This window comes from Aedes albopictus, chromosome 2, assembly GCF_035046485.1.
Source record: "Aedes albopictus strain Foshan chromosome 2, AalbF5, whole genome shotgun sequence".
Taxonomy (NCBI): Eukaryota; Metazoa; Arthropoda; class Insecta; order Diptera; family Culicidae; genus Aedes; species Aedes albopictus.
The window spans coordinates 446,243,988-446,261,485 of NC_085137.1; the positions used below are offsets into that span (position 1 = coordinate 446,243,988).

General features: G+C 38.6%; 1 protein-coding gene across 1 annotated transcript in view; it reads right to left on the bottom strand.

Moving 5' to 3' along the window:
• The window catches only part of LOC109420204 (agrin), a 351,745-nt gene that overhangs the window by 32,664 nt on the left and 301,583 nt on the right, over positions 1 to 17,498 (bottom strand). The window lies entirely within an intron of this gene.

Genomic DNA, 17,498 nt, shown 5'->3' on the forward strand with positions numbered 1-17,498 from the left:
CTTAGAAAATTTTTGAGTTGGGGGAGTAAAATTAATTTGAAATGGAGGAATTGAATTTAGTGGCTGAAATATTCATAGCAATAGTACTGGAACATGTCTTATATCATCGTTGGCAACTGCTAGCATATTATATATCATATATCGTTAGGGTGGTTCACTTATTTTGCATTAGGGTGACCCTTTTTGTAGAAAAATTTAAAAAATAAGATAATAGTATTAAAAAATCTCTTAGAAAACTGAAAGTCATTTTCAATGTTGAATATATGTAATATTTCATTAGAGTGGCTCATTTATTTTTAATTAGGGTGGTTCTGTTGAGATGAAAATTAAGAACAAAAAAATATTTCCAGAAAATATACCACTCATATTTTTGTATAGTTTAAAATCATGATCCTTTATTGGCATGTAACACTTTGTTAAGATATTCCTAGACCAACATGTGAAAAGGGCGTAACTACCATTGCCAATTTCTGCTTCTCATGTCCCTGGATTCTTTTACCAGTAACAGATAGAGCTGACTCTCCTCTATATGTTAATGGGAAAAGTTTGCATAAAATATTGAGATACGCCCAGGATGGACGAGAAAAGTAAGCGTTTGCAATGGTTGTTCCGCAACACAAATGTTGGTCCAGATTGTTATTATGGTTTAAAATAAGGAATAATAAACTGATTTTAAACGTATCCAAATTATGACAGCTTGATAGGCGATGATGATGTGCAACAAAAGTTTCCTGTTTATCTTTTCTAAAAAGATTCTTGGTCTTGGGCAGCTTCATTTCCGAAAATACAGTTACGTTGCTGGAGAAAGAACAACAGTAGGTTGCTTTCTATCTATCTAAACAAAATATACCTTAGCTACAAGATTACCATATAGCATACCGAAGTGGTGAGTGAACCTAAACTCTAACGTGATACAAAAACATACAAAAACATTCGTAGGAATTAAACACACGATGACAAAAGAAAGGAAGATCACTGCTTTCCATAATACGAGATAGATGGGAAAAAATATTTATTCACTAAATATGTTCCTTTACCGACACACTTTTGCGTTACCTGAGCCAGCTTAACAAAAGTTAGCACGATTTATCGTATTCATTGTAAAAATATATTGAAAAACTGGTTTCTGTCTTCGTGTGCTGCAATTTCTGTAAACAATGACCTCAATTTGATAAAATCAACTCGAATGTTGATTTTTTTTATATATCTTTATTATCGAGATTTTCAGCCTATGGCTGGTTCATCTCCTCGAATTTTGATGTTTTTCGGATAACCAACCGAAATGGTATGTTCGACATACGTAATGTCTGAAGTTACGTCGGGGCCCGTGGCGCAGTGGTCCACACGTTCGCTTCATAAGCGGATGGTCATGGGTTCGAACCCAGCCCCGGCACTTGCAATTTTTCGTCAGTTGCTCTTCCCCCCGAGAGCAGCTGGCACCTGACCCTCTTCGGAGCATATAGCTCTAACGAACCCGGAATTTGGATATCGGCGAACCGCAACTCATAATGGACGACCCCCAATTGGACTGGAAAAGGAACAGCAGCAGCCAACCACCAGCATCATCGTGCTCATCATTCTACCGTGGACAGGGTAGAAAAGTTGAAGCAGCACAAGGCTCCAGTTCGATACAGTTGAATTAGAATAGAATACATGTAGGCGCTGTACAAAAAGTGTAAGTGCAGCGTCCAATTGGAATCGCTCACGTAGTGCCCAAGTGGACAAAAGAGCTGTAAATTAGGTTAAGTGATTAAGAATAAAAAAAAAAAAAATGTCTGAAGTTCATAGGCACAAACATGTTTGATAGGATCGCTCAAAATCTACAAGGCTGTTAACGAAGAAATTGCCAAAGCAGTACATAAAAGGTTCTTGAAACATCTGCAGTTTTTGGATAGTAATCGCAACATCTTTTCAGCCATATTTTGATATCATATAATCAAAAAGTGTGTCTGGTAAATCCATAATCGAATCAAACGACATTTCTACACTTGAACTGCACTCATTTGTACAAGGCAGTCAGCACACAAAAGAATTATTGCACAGCGAAACATTTTTTTTTTTCTTAGAAGCGAACTTATTAAAAAAAAAAAAAATTTTGGTCTGTCTCAAAAGCAAACTTATGTGTCTCTGACAGTTTTTGGGTCGCTGAATCCGAATCCGGGCTCAGATTTGCTCTAGCACGTCAGGATTTTGAGCTATACCTCAATTTATACGGCAAAATATGTGATTTTGGGCTTTTTTTTACTGCAATCCATTAAGTATGGAAATTATGTTTTAAAGCAGGTGTAAATTCGTCGAATAACATCTAAACTAACGATTTATGCCACATATTTCGTTTAACCTAAGTTTGCGTTTGAGACAGACCAAAATTTAATTTTTGTTTCGCTGTGTTATGTGCTCTCTCGGAATGCTTGTTGGAAACTGATATTACGCAGAGGAATAGCAAAAAAGAAAATGGAAATAAAAGTTCAAAAAAATCAGATGTAATTTAAGAACATATATTCGATGTAATGTACCAAAAACCTATCAGCATGAATTTAGTAAATATCACAAAACCGTTCCCACTCGTTCGTAACGTCCCTTTTACTACGACCAGGCTTGTTCGCACTGAGCGTATGAAAATTATGCTCTATTGATTTGCACTACCGAAATCATCGTATTTATTAAATATTCCTATCTTAACTGATAGATGGATGTTGAAATAATTTAAATGTCTTTTCGAACTGTCAAAAAACCGCACCGCAGTACCACACTGAGCACACGGAGAGAATTTCACTCGGGTGAATTTTAACGCTCCTTGCGGAACTGCGAGCATAAATTTCATCCGCTCAGTACGAACATGCTTGGTCATGACCATTGCAAAAGTAAATTATATCTGCAAATACCGCATTAATGAAAAAACAAAATACAGTTTACTTTTCAAACCAAACTCTTTTTCCTCATAGAAACAGCTGAATAAATGTTTAGTCGAATTTTTGAATTTAGTCTCACAAAACTTTTCAAAATCTTACAATGAGATGAACCTCTCTAGTAAATTAATCTCTTTAGTAGTCCGTACCACAATATTTAATTCTGTAGATAGGAATAGGTTTTAATCACTTTGTGATTAATGAAATAGAACGAGAGGAGAGATAATAATTAGAGAATATCTCATTATAGATAAGTCACCGAAAGATTTGTAGGAAATCATGGCTTGAAGCTATACGAAAAATATTACCTGGTTGAAATTTCTGGAAGTATTTTTTGATCTTAATTTCCAAGAAAAATAAACAACCCTAACGGAAAATGCAATTCAAATACAAATACTATTATCGTTTTTTTTTATTATTTATTTTTCTACAAAAAGGAGCACCCTTATGCAAAATAAGTGAAGCACCAAAAAAATAAACAGATTCAAAATTTAAAAAAGAAAATAAAATATTTCATGAACAATTGGGGATACGCCCGTGAGGGACAGGAGAAGCAGAAATTTGCAATGGTTGTTGCGTCCTTTCAACATGTTGCTCTAGGAATATCTTAACAAAGTGTTACATGCCAATAAAGGATCATGATATTAAACTATACAAAAATATGAGTGGTAAGTTTTCGGGAAATATTTTTTTGTTCTTAATTTCCATCTCAAAGAACCACCCTAATTAAAAATAAATGAGCCACCCTAATGAAATATTATATATATTCAACATTGAAAATGACTTACAGTTTTATAAGAGATTTTTTAATACTATTATCTTATTTTTTAAATTTTTCTACAAAAAAGGGTCACCCTAATGCAAAATAAGTGAACCACCCTAACGATATATGATATATAATATGCTAGCAGTTGCCATCGATGATATAAGACATGTTCCAGTACTATTGCTATGAATATTTCAGCAACTAAATTCAATTCCTCCATTTCAAATTAATTTCACTCCCCCAACTCAAAAATTTTCTAAGTCCAAAAAGTCAATTTTTTTCCGAAAAAAAATTTTTGAGATAACACCAGATCTCGACGTTTCATGCACTTTTAAGGCATTTGGCATCAAAAAAAAATTTTCGATTTCGTAATTTTCATGTATCCCTACCTTGGGATATTTTTCGTGTTTCAAAACAGCCAAACTTTGACCGCTTTGGGCCACCCCTTAGCGAAGTCCGATTGAGCTGAAATTTTGCATAGGGACTTTTTTTGAGGAGACGAAACTTTTGAGCACTACCCGTTTTTGAAATTCGATGGTCAAATTTTTCCCATACGTTCCATTGGCACCCTAATACCTATGTACCTAGTACCTTGTTCGTCGGTGGCTGGCGGTGCCTGTGAGTAATCCGACAAGCGAAACAAAGTTATTGTGTGAAAGTGAAAATCTTCTCGCATTCTGTCCGATGGTGCCGGTATTCGTGCGATGCGACACTCCCGGTCAATAATGATTGACGAGCTTTCAATTTCAACGGGTTACGGTTGATTGGAAGGTCATCGTCGTCGTCGTCGTCTTCATCGCCGTCAACGCCGTGTGAATGGCTTTTGTTGACAATTATTATTGCTGATGTTGGTTGCAGCAATGTAAGAAATCTCGAGCCGTATGTTAAAATATTGCAAACCAAATGATACTGATATTCGATATGAATGGTAAAGCACTACTCGACGCATGTTGAGCTATGTATTCATGACGCTCAATAACCATACAAACCAAAATACAACGTGTTCAATGTATTAGGCGAGAAGTGGTTCATATGTAAGTTTGTCTCTGGGTGCGTTACTCATTCAGATTTTTACATTCTGATGGAAATTACGGCGATAGATAGCGTGTTTATGTTTTCAGAAAAGTTGTCGAAAATATCAAACTTGCCGTACAAAATTGTGTTCTACGTACTCAGTTTTTAGCAATATGGGTCATATTTTGTGGTCAACCCCTTTATATTTGTTTATTTTTTGTAACTTTTTTTATGACATTTGTATGAGTTTTCAATTGCTGTACAAAGCTATGCATACGTGTTTCGTCTGAAAACGGCAACATTGTAGCTATGACATTTCATCTAATATTTTAGAATTTTATTTAGAATTAGCATTTGACATTGACAGATGCAAAATGGGGCAAAACTTTTCAATTGAACTACTCACTCAAAGTGCAAATTTTCGGTAATACCAATCCGTGTGGTAAAATGGGTAAATTATTGGTTAAATTGGGGAAAAATCCACAGCTCAGGTGAGATTTGAACTCACGACCCTTATTCGCTAGACAAGTGCTTTACCAACTAAGCTACCGGGCCAATTAATGACCCGGCAACTTAGTTGTCATAAGGTTCAATTCTAATCTCATCGATCTATATCATCTTCCCCTAAACCGCAAATATAACCATCTCTGTTGTACATATGTACGAAGAGCGAAAGCGATTTGTTTATTGTTTGAAACTGTATGCCTATCATACATTTATTAATTATTTGAAATTCATAATTGACCACACGGATTGGTATTACCGAAAATTTGCACTTTGAGTGAGTCGTTTTCGAGCATCTACCTCTACGTAGGTTTCCGTCGTATCAAACAGAATGCGAACGACGCGTTTGATCGCCTTCCAGGTAGCAATTATTCTTCCTCTACAAGTGGTTGAGGAAGCGGTGCCTGTATGATTATTTAGTATGTAAACTTGCATGAAATTTTTGGAGTGCGACTACCCATACAAGTCTTACTATACATAAATCGTTTAAAACTCATTTCATTTCATTTATTTAGTTCACATCAAATTCATGATAATACTGAATCAACAATTTGCCGCCATAATACTCGATTTGCAGCTGCAGCTCTCCATCCTCGGTCACGCCCAACACTCGCCAGATCACGCTCCACCTGGTCCGCCCATCGTGCTCTCTGCGCTCCACGCCTTCTTGTACCAACCGGATGGTTAGCAAACACCAACTTTGCAGGATTGTTGTCCGGCATTCTTGCAACATGCCCTGCCCACCGTATCCTTCCAGCTTTGGCTACTTTCTGGATACTGTGTTCGCCGTAAAGTGCAGCGAGCTCGTGGTTCATCCTTCTTCGCCACACACCGTTTTCCTGCACACCGCCGAAGATCGTCCTTAGCACCCGTCGCTCGAAAACTCCGAGTGCTTGCAGGTCCTCCTCGAGCATCGTCCATGTCTCGTGTCCGTAGAGAACCACCGGTCTTATTAACGTTTTGTACATGGTACATTTGGTGCGGGGGTGAATCTTTTTTGACCGCAGTTTCTTCTGGAGCCCATAGTAAGCACGACTTCCACTGATGATGCGCCTTCGTATTTCACGGCTCACGTTATTGTCAGCCGTTAGCAAGGAACCGAGGTAGACGAATTCTTCTACCACCTCGAAAGTATCCCCGTCTATCGTAACATTGCTGCCAAGGCTTGTCCTGTCTCGTTCAGTTCCCCCTACCAGCATGTACTTTGTCTTAGCCGCATTCACCACCAGTCCGACCTTTGCTGCTTCACGTTTCAGGCGGGTGTACTGTTCTGCCACCGTTCCAAATGTTCTGGCAATAATATCCATGTCATCCGCAAAACAGACAAATTGGCTGGATTTCGTGAAGATCGTACCCCGGCTGTTGAGCCCGGCTCGTCGCATAACACCTTCCAGGGCGATGTTGAATAGTAGGCAGGAAAGTCCATCACCTTGTCGTAGTCTCCGTCGAGATTCAAATGAACTGGATAGCTCACCCGAAATCCTTACGCTGTTCTGCACACCGTCCATCGTTGCTCTTATCAGTCTTGTCAGCTTCCCGGGAAAGCTGTTCTCGTCCATAATTTTCCATAGCTCTGTGCGGTCGATACTGTCGTATGCCGCTTTGAAGTCGATGAACAGGTGATGCGTTGGGACCTGGTATTCACGGCATTTCTGGAGGATTTGCCGTACGGTGAAGATCTGGTCCGTTATCGTCGAAGTGCTGTTTCCACCTTTCGATAACCTCACGTTTGTCCGTCAGGAGGCTCCCTTCCTTATCCCTGCATATTTCGGCTTGCGGCACGTAGCCTTTGCGGGATGTGTTGAGCTTCTGGTAGAACTTGCGTGTTTCCTGTGAACGGCACAGCAGTTCCATTTCCTCGCACTCCGCTTCTTCCAGGCGGCGCTTTTTCTCCCGGAAGAGACGGGTCTGCTGCTTCCGCTTCTGTCTGTATCGCTCCACATTCTGTCGGGTTCCATGCTGCAGCATTACCGCCCGCGCAGCATCCTTCTCCTCCAGAACCGCTCTGCACTCCTTGTCGAACCAATCGTTTCGTCGACTCCGTTCTACGTACCCGATAGTGTTCTCGGCTGCGTTGTTGATGGCTGCTTTGACTGTACTCCAGCAGTCCTCTAGAGGGGCCACATCGAGCACATCCTCGTCCGGCAACGCTGCCTCGAGATTCTGCGCGTATGCGGTTGCGACATCCGGTTGCTTCAGTCGCTCTAGATCGCACCGGGGCAGCCGCCGGTAATGTACATAGTTAATAACGGAGAGTTTTGGGCGCAGTTTTACCATCACCAGGTAGTGATCGGAGTCTATATTAGCGCCACGATAGGTCCTGACATCGATAATATCGGAGAAGTGCCGTCCATCAATCAGAACGTGGTCGATTTGCGATTCCGTTTGTTGTGGTGATCTCCAGGTGTAACGATACGGGAGGCTGTGCTGGAAGAAGGTGCTACGAATGGCCATGTTCTTGGAGGCGGCGAAATCGATGAGGCGTAGGCCATTTTCGTTCGTCAGCTGGTGGGCGCTGAACTTTCCAATCGTCGGTCTGAATTCCTCCTCCTGGCCTACCTGAGCGTTTAGATCCCCTATGATGATCTTGACGTCGTGGTTTGGGCAGCGGTCGTACTCGCATTCGAGCTGCGCGTAAAATGCGTCTTTGTCATCATCAGTGCTTCCGGAGTGAGGGCTGTGCACGTTTATTATGCTAATGTTGAAGAATCGGCCCTTGATCCTCAACCTGCACATTCTTTCGTCGATCGGCCACCAACCGATCACGCGCCTCTGCATGTCGCCCATCACTATAAAAGCTGTTCCCAGCTCACGTGTGTTGCCGCAACTCTGGTACACGCAAATAAATCCGTTCCTAAAACTGTCCACATCTAGTCACGAATCCCGGATCGAGCGAGAACTTAATTTACAAATATACACCGTGATTTAAAATCACGATATCGAGAAATCTGTTCCCCGCCTTGCACGTAACGTCTGAGTAACGCCTGGCGAACAACAACTGCAGAACAAAAGTCACAAGAACGCGATCTGTGTTCCAGAAGCCGTGATTCTAACTCACAGCTTCTGGAACATAGTTCATGGTCTGCAACAGGTTGACAGGCCCAACAGAACAAAAATCACGGATTCAGGAATTGTGTTCTCATAGCCGTGATTTCAATCACGGCACCGAGAACATAGTTCATGATCTGTAAAAGAACGCTGTGCACTGCCTGAACAAAAACCATGCAAATGGAAATTTGTTCCCGAAGTCATCCATCATAACAAATAGTTGATCGTTTTGCGAGATATTTTATTCAAAGGTGACCATAATATCTTAACAATAGTCTTGAATCGAGGAGGCAAAATGAGTTCACAAACGATTTCAATCCCTCGATCACCTGAACTGTTCCATTCCAGCATCATCTAATTGAAAATGGCGAAACTGCTGGACATGGGGCAGACTGGCTTCACCGTTTCTTGAAGTCATAAAGCAGGTGCAAAGGCTACTCCTCCTGAGTCTTTAATGGATTTTCTCGAGAAGAAAGAGGTGGCTGTTCGCCGTATACTTCCACGCACAGGAAGTGCAATTTTCAACAATATCACTGCATTATTCAGACCAATGGTTCAATAGCTTTCACAATAAAACTTTACAAAAATGTATAACGGCAAACAATGTTCATCTTATGTGGTTGTTGTTCAAAAGAAATTTTAGCTCAGAGCTCCTTTCTGCGAATCGATGAGTCTGTCAGAATATTTTGCAAACGACGTGCGTGGGAGTTGGAATTTTCTACTAGATGATAGTTCTGAGATCTAGAATGAAATGAGTTATATGGACAAAACCCTTCAAAATACGCTTACCTCTTCTATTTGCTAATGATTCATTTTTTTTTATTTTTCTTTATCGATGCGTTACAAAAAGTGACAGCTACACATAGTCGTGAATTTTGTTCCCGCTATCGAGCACCAAATCACGCGTATGGACTTTCATTGTCACAAAAACAGGAACTCAGTTCTTGCATTCAGAATCGTAACGAGTTTGTTGGTGACAGAGAATAGATGTGATCTTTGTCCCTAATTTCGAGAGCAAGTTCACAGAAATGAGTTGCAACAAATCACGAAAACAAGAACTATATCACGAAACCCAACTGACTGGCTGTTCCAGTTGCCATGATTTTTTGTTCACATAAACCAGAACGGATTTTTAAGCGTGTAGATGGTATGATTACCTCTAAACGTTCGCACCATAGATCCTGTCCAACACACCTCCTGCAGCGCTACGATTTCGAACCCGCGGTCCTTCAGTAGATCGGCGAGTATGCGGGTGCTCCCGATGAAGTTGAGAGATCTGCAGTTCACGTACCGAGCTTCCAATCGCAAGTCCCTTTTCGTCGCTGTGGTCGTCGCCATTGGTATCGGTTCGCATTCTTCTCTTGTTGATTTTCCGGTGCTAGTCTTTTTTACGGCTGGCTCGCAGGGCCTGACATCAACCCACTAACCCAGGGAGCTGGGCTTATCTTCCCGGAAGCTACGGGTTCTGCATTGGCATTTCCTCCAACTACAGTGCTAAATAGCTAGGCTCGAGCGCCAGTCTTCGCTGGGGTGGTGTTTTTAATGGGTGCCCAGGAGATAATATTTTACCTGAGCTTCCACCCCCATCGTTTAAAACTATCAAATTCGATTTGCTAGAACGAAATATTTTGTAAGAGTCGTTAATTTAGATGTTAATTGACCAATTTACCTTTAGATTGCTTAACAAAAATATTTCCATGCTTAATTACTTGCAGTCAAAAAAGCACAAAATCGCATATTTTGCCCTATAAATTGAGGTATAGCTCAAATCTGTGACGTGCTAGAGCAAATCTGAGTCCGGATTCGGATTCAGCGGGCCAAAATCTGTCAGAGACACATAAGTTTGCTCTTGAGACAGACCAAAAGCTTTTTTTTTGTTACGCTGTGTAAGCTATGTGTTGACAATTTTCTGAAGAACATGATCTTGATTGCTCTGTCGCTCGGAAGCCATAACTCAATGCAAAGCTTATCTTCTGGAACCATTTTGGGATTAATGAATACCGGCAAGTAGAGAGCAACTTGACTGGTTTCGCCATTAATACTTCTAGGGGTGCTTTTTCAAACTCCTTGTGTATTTCTTTCACAAATATTTTCAAGGTTTTTTTTATCATTATAATTTCTATTTTTTGGAAACAAAAACCGGAAATGCATTCAGAATTAATGCTAGGGATACACTTTGAAAATAAATTGTAGTACGTCTTCAACAGTTTTTCTAGGGATTCCTTCTCCAAATGTGCTGAAAATTCCTTTGTACGACAACTTCGAAAGAGAATGTTATTAAAAAAATAAAAAGAAAATCGCGTGCAGTACTGTTCCTTTGAATTCCACTAATAATTTGCATCCTTTGACAGATACGTATTCGGACCAATTGACTCGACTCAAGTCCAAGACACTGAAGACGACCTTACAGTTGAGGTCGAAATACGTATCTGTCGAAGGATGCTCATTCTTAGTGGAATTCAAAGGAACAGTACTTAACGCGATTTTCTTTTTACTTACAGATATTCCCCTAACAAGCCCAGGTTAATCATCATCATGTTATTAAAGTTTTTTTTTTTTTTAATTCATTTAAACTAAATATTCCTGAAATAATAATACAATAAACGACTTGAGATACGCTATGAAAATCTTACAGGAGATCTTGATAAATTCTCGTAAGGTGCATTCTGTGTTTTTATCACCCTTCTTACACCCATAAGAAGGGTATAAATACCACTCGAAAAACCGACTTTCAATCCGAGGCCCGCAGGGCCGAGTCTCATATTCATCTCAGCTCGACCAACTGAGCAAATGTCTGTGTGTGTGTGTATGTATGTGTGTGTGTATGTGTGTGTGCGTGTGTTACAAAAAAAAGTCACGCACGTTTCTCAGCCGTCCGATATCCGATTTGGATTCTCTTAGTTGTAAATGAAAGCTACAACATCCTAGTAAAACCCTATTGAATTTAATTATGATCGGACATTTGGTTACTGAAATATCTTTCGAAGTGTACGTAGGAGTTTTACAACTAAACTTTTTGAGATTTTTAACATAGTGTATCATAATAAATATCTCAGCCGTGTGTCAATTAATTTGGGTTCTCTTGGCACCAAATGAGAGCTACAACATCCTAGTTGATTGCTCGGAAATTTTATTAGGATTGGACATTTGGTTAAAGAGATACCTTTCGAAGAGTACTTAGGATTTATACAAATAAACTTTTTGAGATTTTTGACCAAGTGTATCATAATAAATATCTCAGCCGTCTGTCAACCGATTTCGGTTCTCCTGGCATCAAATGAAAGCTATAACATCCTAGTAGAACCCTATACAATTTTATTAGGATTGGACATATGGTTATCGAGATATCTTTCAAAGAGTACTTGGGAGTAATACAGGTTAACCTTTTGAGAGATTTTTGACCAAGTGTATCATAATAAATATCTCAGCCGTCTCTCAACCGATTTGGGTTCTCTTAGCACCAAATTAAAGCTACAGTATCCTTGTAAAAGGCCCTGAAATTTTATTTTGATTGGACATTTGGTTACTGAGATATCTTTCGAAAAGTATTTCAATAAATTCCTTATTTATTATTATATTCGTTTGTTATCTTGCATGAGCATTTGACCAGTCTATGGGAAATTATTGTTCAATCAATAATGCTTATCTCATATAAAGTGTATACTACCAGGTTATTGTTTTCAATAACATTATAAATAACAAATTACAAATCAACAGGAATTCTATGAAAACTAACAATATGTTAAATAAAAGCTTTAAATTTATGTATTGTGGGAAAAATGCAAGAACTGGACAGCCAAAATAATACGCTAATTCTAAAACTGATTAGCATAGTAGATATATTATTTTTGTCCTTTTTACACCATAATCATGAATACCAAGTACTTCGGAGCTAATTTATTCGACTGATTAAGAGATATTAGATAAAGTGTATCTCGCTGATTTTCTTTTCCATTTGTTAATCGATTCAAGATCTTTTGGCAGTTAACAAAAGATACAATATTCCAAAATATGTTAGCTATTTTTTAAAATTTCACACAAGATTCTAGAAGGTGTCTGGTATTTCTGGTAGTTTAGTCCATGGTCCATGATGCTATTTTGGAAACTAATCCACTAGATGCCAAATCCACAATATTTTCTAGAACTTTTGGTCCATCACACAAAATAAATATGTTAAATACAACTAATACAACAATAGTATTAATAAGTGTAAGAAGGGTTCTGTTCACCATAGGTGGATTAAATCGGGGTTTTTCACTAAAAATCACTAAAGTTCGTCTTTGACTTATTTTCATCATTGGGCATTTATCAATTTTTCTAGTATGTCTGAAACATACTATAAACTGTGGAGCGGATCTGGTGCGGTGGTTAGAACACAAGACAATCACGCCGAGGACCTGGTATCGAATTCCACTACCGAGATACTCACAAAAATGTGGGTTCTTCCTTCGGCAGGGAAGTAAAACGTGGGTCTCGAGATGAACTAGCCTAGGGTTAAAAATCTCGTAAATATAGACCAAAAATAATACTGCTAACTTGCCAACTTATAATAAGAAGACACAGAATGTTGTTAATTGAAAAATAGAGAACAAACAATGTAGAACAAAATCGCGTAACGATTCTGATGTATAGAAAGCTAAACTGACTCCGAACAAAAAAACAATTCGAAGTTTGGAAACAGTCACTGGATAGTTTCCTAAAAGACGCGCACTGATGTTTTTTTAAAAGAATCGTCTTTGGAATTTTTTGAAAGTCGTTTGAACTTGTTCTGTTCTTTCAAACTTTTTATGCAGAATGCCTTCGATTGAGTATAATGAGTTATTGTATCTCTTTCACGACATCAATGTTCACAATGAAAATGGATTCACTGTAATCCATTCTCCATCGAGGGATTCCAAAAGGCAGGGAAGAAATTTCGAAGTGAATGAATGGAATGGATCCTTTGATGGAACTCCTGGAAAGATCCATGATGGAACTGCTAGAGCAGGGCTGGCCAAAGTTTTTTACTTGTAGCATATTCATACATTTTTGGTCCGTGAGATCTTTTAGCATCAAAAGCCTGATGTTAAGGCTAATGGATACATGTGTTGAAATTTAAATTTAACTTATCCATTTACCGTCTCAATTCAGACAAAAAATTGATCTGACCCACGGATCTTCTGGAATTCTTCCAGAAGTGCCTTCAGATTTTGATCTAAGAGCTCACTCCAAGATTTCTCCTGAGGTTCCTTCGAGGGACCCCCAGTAGTTCCTACAGAAATCTTTTCTACTGCCAGGAGTTTCTTCTGAGATTCCGGAGAAATTTCGAAGTGACCCTGGAAAGCTCCGATATGGGTGATTCAATTGATATTTTTCCAGGGCCCTATCTAAAATGCCTTTTGAAGTTCCCTCTGTGCTGAAGTTTCTTTTTCAGAGATTCCTAAAGAGGTTCCATCAGGCATGCCTCCAGGACTACCAGGAATCCTCCAGGAATTATTTTTGTGATTTCTCTAGGAATTTTTTCTAAGATTTCTATAAAGGTGCCATAAAGCAATGAGGTTTCCATTGGAATTTCCTCAGAAGTACTTCTTCCGGGATTCCCAGAAGGAATTTCTAGAAAAATATAAAAACACAGAAGAAACTTTTGAAGGAAAACCAGAACGATTATCTGGAGGAATTTTCACAAAACTGCTGGAAGAATTCCATATAAATATTGAGAAATGAAGGAGGAACGCTGGTAGCGGCGTTCCCTAAGGAATCTCGGAAGCAGTTCCTAAAAGTATTCCGGAATATGTTCTAGGAGGAATCTCTTAAAATGAAACGGGAAGCATTTCCTCACTTTTTGGATTTTGACTTTTTTATTAAATAACGAAGCAATATTTTTAAAATCGGTTCTCGTACACAGTTACATTTTTAAATGAAATTTAAAAAAAAATATGGTTTTAAAAAATTGGTAGAAGTTTTACACCTGAAAAAAAATCCAGGAGATAGTTCGATCCTTCCTCTAACTGTGTATGAAAACGGGATTGTAACATAAGGCTGAATTTCATAAGGCTGAATGCACAAAAGGCTGAATACGAAAGGCTGAAATCAAGAAAGTGTAGCATAAGGCTGAAATTAGAAAATGCTGAAAATTCGAATATGTATAAATATATTATAGCACTTCTTCCTTTTCTTGGAGTAATGCCCGAATTGAGATCGAGCCTGCTTCTCAGCTTTGGCATATCGTGTAACAGGCACGAAGATACTCAATACCAAAGGGAATCTAGAAAATGTTCATAATGAAAAGTTCGTGATCCGAACGCGAATCGTAAGCGAAGCCCTCAGCATGGGCCCTGATTTCGAAACTGAGCTTATAGTGAAAATGCCAATGGTGCATAACAACGAACACAAAAAGGAGCTGATAATATACATATCGTTATTTTATCCTTCTTTAAACACGAGCTATTCTTTTGAGCCTTGTTGTTTTGGAGATGGTTGTTATTACGGCTACTAAAACAATATCATCAGTGATTTTCCCTTCTTTGAAATATATGCTATTCTTTTGAAAAATACTGTCTTCGTAATGTAGGCGTTCAATAATCTAGCCATAGTGTTATGGCTAGTCGTAAAATCAATGAATATATGTAATTTTTCCCAATTGGCGTGATCTGTTTGTCTGAGTTGTTAGTGTTGAGGTTAGCCTTTTGGCTGGTTCCTTTGAAAACCAGTCGAATCACTATTTCAGCCTTCTGTAAATTCAGCCTTTTGTGTTTCAGCTTTTTGTTATTTCAGCCTTTCGTAATTCAGCCTTTTGTACGTAACCCATGAAAACCGATTTTGAAAATATTAATTCGTTATTTAATAAAAAATCGAAAACCAAGAAAATGATAAAATGCGTTCAGTATCGCCTTAAGAAGTTTTCCTGGATAAAACCAAGACAGAATTCCTGGAATTTCTGAAAGAATACCTGGAAGGAATTTCTCAAGCACTCGGAATTTCTTAAGCAATCCCGGAAAAAACAACTTCTGAAGGAAACATGTATTCGAGACCAGTTGAATAACTCCTGTGGTTGGAGCAGTCGTAATAGTTGTTGTGAAAAGTTGAGAAAACTTGTCGGAAGTACGAATACGGCCTCCACTTTGGTACGAATATAGCAGTTGTGTGCAGGGTTGTGCAGTTTCAGGATGGTCAATGTCGATTGACACTCGCTCCAACCATCACTTCATACGACAAACGCAGTCCATCAAAACATAATCGATTCACGCAAAAGCCACTCAAGCCAACCCTCGTTCAATGTAGAGTCAACCACATCCAACAGCAGCGAACGTCTTTTGTTTCCGAACCACACGATGAAACACCGAAGCGAGTTTTTGTTCTACGCTTTGCATTCTATTCATAGGGCGTGCTATGGTGCTATGTTTGTGTTTGCTGCGCCATGCAATACTACTTAACAAATTGACCCTCATTCAGGCATTTTAAGACGAGAGTCACCCCGCAGTGAGTGACATAGCTCTGCGTCGGAACGACGGTTAAGAAGCGTTCGGCTACTCATGAGATTTGCAGAGAAAGAGCGTGGCGGCGGCAGCCACCGTATCAATGCGTTCGTCTCGAATGTGTTCGATAGCAACATAGAGACGGTCGGCTGTAGCGTTGATGGAGGAAGAAGGGCAATGTTGATGTTGCGGCTTTTTTGTGTTATGATGGTGATAATGCACAAGACTGGTTGTGTGCATCTTATATGAATGAAATACTTCCTATATGGTAGTTTACATACAGTAAGGTACCCCGGGGCAAGTGAGAATCCGGGGCAAGTGAGACCTGCAGCCATAATTTTTTTTTATTTGTTAGTTTTAAGGCAAACATTCTTCATAGAAAACATAGGTGTCACACCAACGGATACTTTGAATTCAAAAATTGTTATTGTTCTCACCATAAAGAGACCATATATGTTATTGTTGTTCATATGTAATTTTCAATTCACTAAGTGAGATTAACGTTCTGTACTACATTCGTCGTTCAAAAATAGAATAACAAATAAAGTAAAACTTTTTCGGTTTCAGGATAATATTTGGAGTGCCTACAAGTTATTTGGAACGAAAAAGCTGTAATTTATTTTCATTTATTACCTTTTGTTAACTGCTCTCACTTGCCCCAGTGCATTTCAGCATCTGGGGCAAGTGAGACCTATGAGAGTAAACAAACACAATTTCATAGTTTGATCTCGCTTTCTTCAGCCTAGGTCGAAATTTACACAAAAGTGAAGCGAAAATCGGCGCCTTAAGTAATCAATCGTTGAATTATAATTAATTACTTCTATTCTGGTGATGAAACTATTGTTTAAAATGATAAAGGTTTTGCTAGAACATATTTTTTTGAAATCATCTTTCTTCATATTTTCGTTCAAGTAATTTCTATTTTTTTTTCGTTTTTCGTTGCATAATAAGGTTCTGAATGTTAGGGAGCCGGCCATAAAGTATGAAAAATTTAGAAAACGACTTATTCGAAGTTCACGATTTAAAAATCTTTATTTATTAATCGTAAAATTATGTAAGGGAAAACATAACATCTGTAAATCTTGAAAATTTTTTTGGCGAGACTCATCAACTACGTAATATGAAGAGTAAGTTTGGAAATCTTTCGGAATTTAACCTTAGGGCGCTTTTTGTATAAATAAAATCAATTTGTTTTGCATTAGCTGCTAGAGTTGAATCATTTTTTTCTCAGTGATTCGTTATTGTGTGTGTTACGTAATTTATGCACGATACCACAAATTTTTCCCAACATAAATCGCTAAACATAGTTATTCGCATAAGATTTGTATAATTTATGCTACCTTACATATATGCAGCAACTGTATTAAGCCATTTGTACAAAAAATCCGAATAGGTCTCACTTGCCCCGTGCTACGCGGTAAATGAAGATCTGCTCCACTTTTCATTATATGCATAATATAAAGAATTTAAAAATTTTGAAACAGTTTTAATGCCCGTTAATAAGAAGAAATATACCAACAATGTCTGTTAGAGCCATTGGAATTATAAAATTATTTATGTTTAGAATTTTTTGGCTTGACAAAACCAAACTAGCATTTTTTTAGGTCCCACTTGCCCCGGGGTACCTTATTGAAAAGAAAGAAGTAAACGACGGATTTCGCGCCAACTCGAACAAATGTTGGCAGCACCCTCTCAGCTTACAACGAAACTTTCTTGGTGTGTAGACCTTGCCCAGATAAGCCACTTTGCATACTCATTTTTCTAATTTTTTTTCTCGACAGGCTTTTGAAAAGGGCTAAACTT